Below are 7,535 nucleotides of genomic sequence, written 5' to 3'. Positions count from 1 at the left end.
TTGAGCAGGGCTGCAGGCTGTGCATAGTCAGGCATGTGTTCCCCCTGCCACCCCTCTCTGATCCTTTCTTTCCCAAGGCACATGTCACTCTCAGCGCTCTCTGCTCCATTGCCTCGATCCACTCCCTTTGCCCTTCTTGCCTCCTTCTGCCACAGTCGCCCCTAAAGGGAACGGGGCCCCATGATAATCCCTTTGATTTGGATTAGATGTCTGAGCAGATCCCCCGTGAGCCTGCCCGTCCCTGCTCCTCGCTGGTCAGTGTCAGCGCCGCGTGTCTGATGCTCTTATGGCACCAGCTGTGGAGGGCCAGCAATTTGGGCAGGTGGCCAGAGACTATGCAGAGACCTTTTCCCAGGGAGCAGATGCTGCACACAGTCAGAGCTTGAGTCTCCTAGAAGATGGGAAGTGAGCGGGGCTCTGATCCCGGGGGTGCAAGAAGGGGTCACATTAATTAAATCTCACATGTGTGACGGGGAACGGGGCCAGGTCACCTGCCTCCTCCTGCCCCAGAAAACAGCCCGTAAATAACACAACTCAGCTCAGGTTTCTGTACAAGCAACGTTGCTTTAATCGTTGTAAATGACATTTCAAACATTGCTGATCGTTCGGTGCTCTAAGGCAGTCAGTGGCGATTGCTCCGGGTGCACCAGTGGGAACGGAGAGTGGCTTTTCATCATTGTCTGTCCCCGGAGATGCTCTATTTCAGGTCGTTCACATACTGTTGAACCCAGGCATCTTCGGGGTTGGTGCAAATTTCACGGCCTCTCTTCGTGATTAATCTGCAGAGTGTGAAACAGATGGGTTAGAATGAGAGGAACTTTGGGTGTGGAGAGAACCAAATGCCCCTTCTCCCAAATCTTCCCCCTGCTTAATTCCAGCCGCTGCCAGACCCCAGTAGATTTACTCCATTTTGGTCTCTCTCCTTGAAGGATTCTTTCAGAACTCTCCCCCCCCCCCCCCCCCCCAATCTTCTGTAGTGCCTCCTTTGGCTACAGGTCCCACATAGAGGTGCCCACCTGTCCTGAGAGCTCCTTTGCCCCAGCCTCACTTCCTGACCCCACCTCACAGCCCGTCACAGGAACGCTGCTGGAATCTCAATCCTTTTTGCAACAGTTTTTCTGCTCAGAGTCGAGGGGCTGCATTTGTTTCCCTCCATAACCTCACCTGCCCCACCTAGAACTCCCTCTGGGCAAGGAAAGCTGGGTGAGGAACTGAGTGAAACTGGGCATTTCCAGCCCATGTGAAATTCCAACATTTGTTTTCATCCAGAATCGGAACAAAAAGTTGAAATTTCAAAGTTTTTCATGGAACGGAAATTCCGAAAAAACTCCATTTGCAAATATTGAGTTGGTTTGTTTCAACATTGAATGAAACAAAAGAATTCAACATTCCCACAATTGAGATGTTTCATTTCAGTTCCTTGAACTGATCCTAAACAATTCGGTTTTCGTTTTCTCATTGTGGCGTGTTGCCTCATGGGATTTGTAGTTCAGGAACCTGTTGCCCTCATTCACTCCCCTATAGACCAGAGTCTTTGGCTGGACCACATTTCTCATGATGGCTCCAGAGTCAGGTTGCACTCTGCAGAACGTGGTGAGAGGGAAATCAGCATTGCATTATGGGAGATGTAGTCCTCCAGGGATCCCAGCCCATGAGATAGAATGGAAGTTTGAACCTCAAGTCCCATGAGGCAACACTCTGATAGGCAAAATTTGGAGATGATACAAAATTACTAAAGATAGTTAAGACCCAGGCAGACTGTGAAGAACTAGAAAAGGATCTCTCAAAACTGGGTGACTGGGCAACAAAATGGCAGATGAAATTTAAGGTTGATAAATACAAAGTAATGCATAGTGGAAAGCATAATCCCAATTATAGATATAAAATGATGGGGTCTAAATTAGCTGTTACCACTCAAGAAAGATCTTGGAGTCATTGTGGATAGTTCCCTGAAAACATCCACTCAATGTGCAGCGGCAGTCAAAAAAGCGAACAGAATGCTGGGAATAATTAAGAAAGGGATAGAAAATAGGACAAAAAATATCATGTGGCCTCTATATAAATCCATGGTGTGCCCACATCTTGAATACTGTGTGCAGATGTGGTCGCCCCATCTCAAAAAAGATATACTGGAATTAAAAAAGGTTCAGAAAAGGGCAACAAACATGATTGGGGGTATGGAACGGCTTCTGTATGAGGAGAGATTAATAAGACTGGGACTTTTCAGCTTGGAAAATAGACGGCTGGGGGAGATAAGATTGAGGTTTATAAAATCATGACTGGTGTAGAGAAAGTAGATAAGGAAGTATTGTTTACTATTTCTCATAACACAAGAATTAGAGGTTACCAAATAAAATTAATAGGCAGCAGGTTTAAAACAAATAAAAGGAAGTATTTCTTCATGCAACACACAGTCAACCTATGGAACTCCTTGCCAGAGGATGTTGTGAAGATGAAGACCATAACAGGGTTAAAAAAAGAACTAGATAAGTTCATGGAGGATATGCCTATTAGCCAGGTTGGGCAGGAATGGTGTCCCTAGCTTCTGTTTGCCAGAAGCTGGGAATGGGTGACAGGGGATGGATCACTTGATGATGACCTGTTCTGTTCATTCCCTCTGGGGCATCAGGCACTGGCCACTGCTGGAAGACAGGATACTGGGCTAGATGGACCTTTGGTATGACCCAGTAGGGCCATTCTTATGTTCAAATAGAGTTTAATGTTTTGTTGAACTGATTCAAAACAAAATATTTCAAGTGAGGTAAAAAACCGTAATAGTTCAATTAAAATAGTTCAAACCCACCCAAAATGAAACATTTTATTTCGATTTTCCAGAAAGAGAACCAAAAATTTGGAGCAAAGTTGAAGTTTTCCCACAGAAAATTTCCATTTTTGTGGAAACTGCATTTTCTGGCTTCAATTTCCAGCCACTGAATCATAGAATCATAGAATATCAGGGTTGGAAGGGACCACAAGAGGTCATCTAGTCCAACCCCTTGCTCAAAGCAGGACCAATTCCCAACTAAATCATCCCAGCCAGGGCTTTGTCAAGCCGGGACTTAAAAACCTCCAAGGAAGGAGACTCCACCACCTCCCTAGGGAACCCATTCCAGTGCTTCACCACCCTCCTAGTGAAATAGTGTTTCCTAATATCCAACCTGGACCTCCCCCACTGCAACTTGAGACCATTGCTCCTTGTTCTGTCATCTGCCACCACTGAGAACAGCCGAGCTCCATCCTCTTTGGAACCCCCCTTCAGGTAGTTGAAGGCTGCTATCAAATCCCCCCTCATTCTTCTCTTCTGGAGACTAAACAATCCCAGTTCCCTCAGCCTCTCCTCATAAGTCATGTGCTCCAGACCCCTAATCATTTTTGTTGCCCTCCGCTGGACTCTTTCCAATTTTTCCACATCCTTCTTGTAGTGTGGGGCCCAAAACTGGACACAGTATTCCAGATGAGGCCTCACCAATGTCGAATAAAGGGGAACAATCACATTCCTTGATCTGCTGGCAATGCCCCTACTTATACAGCCCAAAATGCTGTTAGCCTTCTTGGCAACAAGAGCACACTGTTGACTCATATCCAGCTTCTCGTCCACTGTGACCCCTAGGTCCTTTTCTGCAGAACTGCTACCTAGCCATTCGGTCCCTAGTCTGTAGCAGTGCATGGGATTCTTCCGTCCTAAGTGCAGGACTCTGCACTTGTCCTTGTTGAACCTCATCAGGTTTTTTTTGGCCCAATCCTCTAATTTGTCTAGGTCCCTCTGTATCCGATCCCTACCCTCTAGTGTAACTACCATGCCTCCTAGTTTAGTGTCATCTGCAAACTTGCTGAGAGTGCAGTCCACACCATCCTCCAGATCATTAATAAAGATATTAAACAAAACCGTATATCCTTCTCTTTCAGGGAGCTTGTTAGACCTGTATCTGCTAGACTTTAGAGCCCATTAGTAAATATTTGTTCCCCATGCGGATACTTACAGACTGTGATCAAGTCACCCCTTAACCTTCTCTTTGTTAAGCTAAATAGACTGAGCTCCTTGAGTCCTTGAGACCATGTTCCAATGAGATTCCTAGGGAGACAGCGGGGCTGCCCAAAGCGACTGACTTGGCCTGTTGAACCCGTATTGCTGCTGCTGTGGTAGAAGCAAAGAGCCCAGAGTGACTCCTAGCTCTGAGGAGGAGTTTGCGGGGCCGGGAGTTAGCAGAACCACCTTTTTGCTTCTTCACTGAATGCAATTGCTCCAGAGTCTCTAAGGGTCAGATTTTTAAAGGTTCTTAGAAATCTAATTCCCATTAAAATTAGTGGCTAAATACCTTTACAAATCTGGCCCTATGACCCAACAGCTGCAAACACATGAATTTGATCACTGAATCACCCCCGGAGAAGCTCTGTGGTTTAAAATACAGGAATAGAAGTTCTGAGAATTCAGATGAGTTTGGGGAACAGACAAATGGGTGGAGATTTCAGAACTTAGCACTTCAAAACCGGTCCCAATTCCCCTTGTAGGAGCTGTGTTTTTTAGGGAGCCACTCCACAGCACCCCCTGCTGGCTGCTTAGAGACTTTGTCAGAGTTTCAGTGTTGGCAGTATTGCCAATCTTAAAACGCTCAAAAATCATGAGTCAGCCCCCAAAATAATCGTGAGGTTGGCTTAAAAACATGGCATTTAAAAAACAACAGATCTGGCTTCTTTCTATTTGCCAGCTGGTGTCGTAGTGTTTAGGGGGGGTCACATTTTCATCACCGAGGGTTAGAAATGCCCTTTAAAAAATGAAAGCTGGGGCTTTAAGAAAAAACACCAAGAGACTTGTGGAAAAAATAATCACGAGAGCTGGTGTAATGCTGACAGAACCTGGTCAGTGGCAGGGATGTCTGGAGCTTAATGCATGAGGAGGAGGAGGGATAGCTCAGTGGTTTGAGTATTGGCCTGCTAAACCCAGCGTTGTGAGTTCAATCCTTGAGGGGGCAATTTAGGGATATGGGGCAAAAATCTGTTGGATGATTTAATTGGAGATTGGCCCTGCTTTGAGCAGGGGGTTGGACTAGATGACCTCCTGAGGTCCCTTCCAACCCTGGTATTCTATGATTTCTCTACTGTATGAGCTAAAAGTCATGCCCAGGCTGTAGCTAGCTAGCCTCACTACCACTAGATGGGGATAGAGTGCCGCACCAAGCAGGCATGGGTTACTCTGGGAATGCTGAAATACAACTGTCACCGTTCAGGGCAACTGCACCTGTATTTCCCCTCTGGGGTCCCTCAAGGACACCCGCACTAGGCTCCTACCTCTCTTGGATGGAGACCCACATTGTTCCTGCCTGACCAGGGGTTTTCCAGGGTGCACAGCTCCCTGCCTACACTGTGATATTCCCAGGCCACCTAACTGGGCTCAGCGTCTGTGCTTTGCTTACTCTTTCAAGGCGATGAACAGCTGTAATTGTCCAGTTATAAGGTACCCCACAGTTCTTTCTAAGCAAGCTATTCTTAATGCAACATCATTACAGAGAAAACATTAAAGCAATAAAAGAACCTACATGTAGGCTAATAAGCTTATCAGACATCACCCCCAGCTCCAGCAACGGCTTTGGGAGGAGTCAGTCCTTCCAACCCCACCAAAGAGTTTTTCTGTGGTTACACGTTCATAACAGCTTTTGCTCCAAACATGTGCAACCATGAATAAGTTTGTTCTCTTCTTTATCAAGCTGAGGGCTTTGATCTTCAGAATCCTGGACTAGGTGATGAGCAGACAATGTTTCTCACCTCAGGGCATAGCTGCGAAAGGTTGCATCTTTGCATAACCAGAGGTGGAATTTTGCACTCCCCTGCCCCCAAATATTTCCTAGGAAACCCACTTAACATTGTCCCAAAAGGTCATTCTCTTCTGGCACACTGTTTAAAATTGCCCTATGATGCTCATGACACTTCCCAGAGTTCACAATGGTCATGTCTTCCCCTTTGAGAAGTTACATACAATCCCACAATGATACACACATTTTGTATTTTTAATACACTGGATTGCAAAGCTACACTTCATTCAATAAAGTTTTTCAAGAGTATTGCCCTGTCACAATGGAAAAAACCAGTTACTGTCAATGTTCCGTTGTGGTTTTGAAAATGTGCTTTGTCTGAGTATGCACCTTCCTTTTGCGGTCACCGTCTGCAAATATTCAATGAATGAGCAGCCTGGCGGGATTCTTGAAGGAAGCAGCAAATTTAAAGCACATTATGCAGCGGAGTGGAAGGATAGGCTTGGAAGGAAGAACTTATTCATAGAATGTCAGGCAATGTCGATTTCACTCACATGCACAAACTGACAGAAAACAGGTTCCATTGATCATTGAAATTGACAGACAGGCAAAGGAAGGAAAATCATAGAATATCAGGGTTGGAAGGGACCTCAGGAGGTATCTAGTCCAACCCCCTGCTCAAAGCAGGGCCAATCCCCAACTAAATCATCCCCGCCAGGGCTTTATCAAGCCGGGCCTTAAAACCTCTAAGGAAGGAGATTCCACCACCTCCCTAGGGAACCCATTCCAGTGCTTCACCACCCTCCTAGTGAAATAGTTTTTCCTAATATCCAACCTAAACCTCCCCCACTGCAACTTGAGACCATTACTCCTTGTTCTGTCATTTGATTTAAGGAGATGTACTTTGTATATTTCGACATGTGACATTGACCATTTGTAGTTTAAGGTTGTTAAAGCTTTAACTTCTTGACTAGAAATGTCTACGGTCATTAAATAATTGTCTGATCTCCCGGCCCAATCATTTTCTACAACATTTATATTGATTTAAAAAAAAGCTTAAAACAAAACACCAAATATTATCAACCACAATTATAAAAAAATAAAAACCAGAGGACAGTGTCTGAGCCTCGCTCTGCCCCCGGCCTGCTGGGTGACGTTGGGCAATCACAGCCCCCCTCTGGGCCTCAGTTTCCCCATCTTACAATGGAGATAATGACCTACTTTGTAAAGTGCTTTGAGTTCTACGGATGGAAAGGGTGGTCAAAATAGCTAGGTGGGAATATTATTATAGAACATTTGCAGAAAGTCAGTTTCGAATGTGTACTTGCAGAGAATTGTATGTATCCAAGGTATTTTTGTGGCTCGGTTACTGTCATATACGGGAGTCTCAGGATTTCCTCTCACCACCCCAGTGTGATAAGGCATTTGTCAGACATTAGCCAGTGGAGGTCCTTTAGCTGAAGGGCTGGAGACCTGTGTTTTGGGAGTGGAAGGTGCCCGGTTGTGTCCCTGCTGACCTGTATTGGGAATTGTTTATGATAAATTCATCCCTCCGTATGCCAGGAGCTCGCCTGCTCTCCCCAGGCGTCGGAAAGCAGAGAGCACCCTGGGCTATCCCGTCACACAAGATCCGGTTCCTTGTGCAGCCCATTAAACAGGCAAGTGATCGCAATGTATTCACAATGGCTTAGTACGTAGGCTGCGCCCGTGAGTGTCCCGTCTCTGCCAATGACTTTATCTCTGCTAATACCTTGTCCTGTCACCTGATTATTCACCCCTGGCAGCATC

This window comes from Malaclemys terrapin, chromosome 18 (assembly GCF_027887155.1).
Source record: "Malaclemys terrapin pileata isolate rMalTer1 chromosome 18, rMalTer1.hap1, whole genome shotgun sequence".
Taxonomy (NCBI): Eukaryota; Metazoa; Chordata; order Testudines; family Emydidae; genus Malaclemys; species Malaclemys terrapin.
This window is presented reverse-complemented; position numbering follows the sequence as displayed.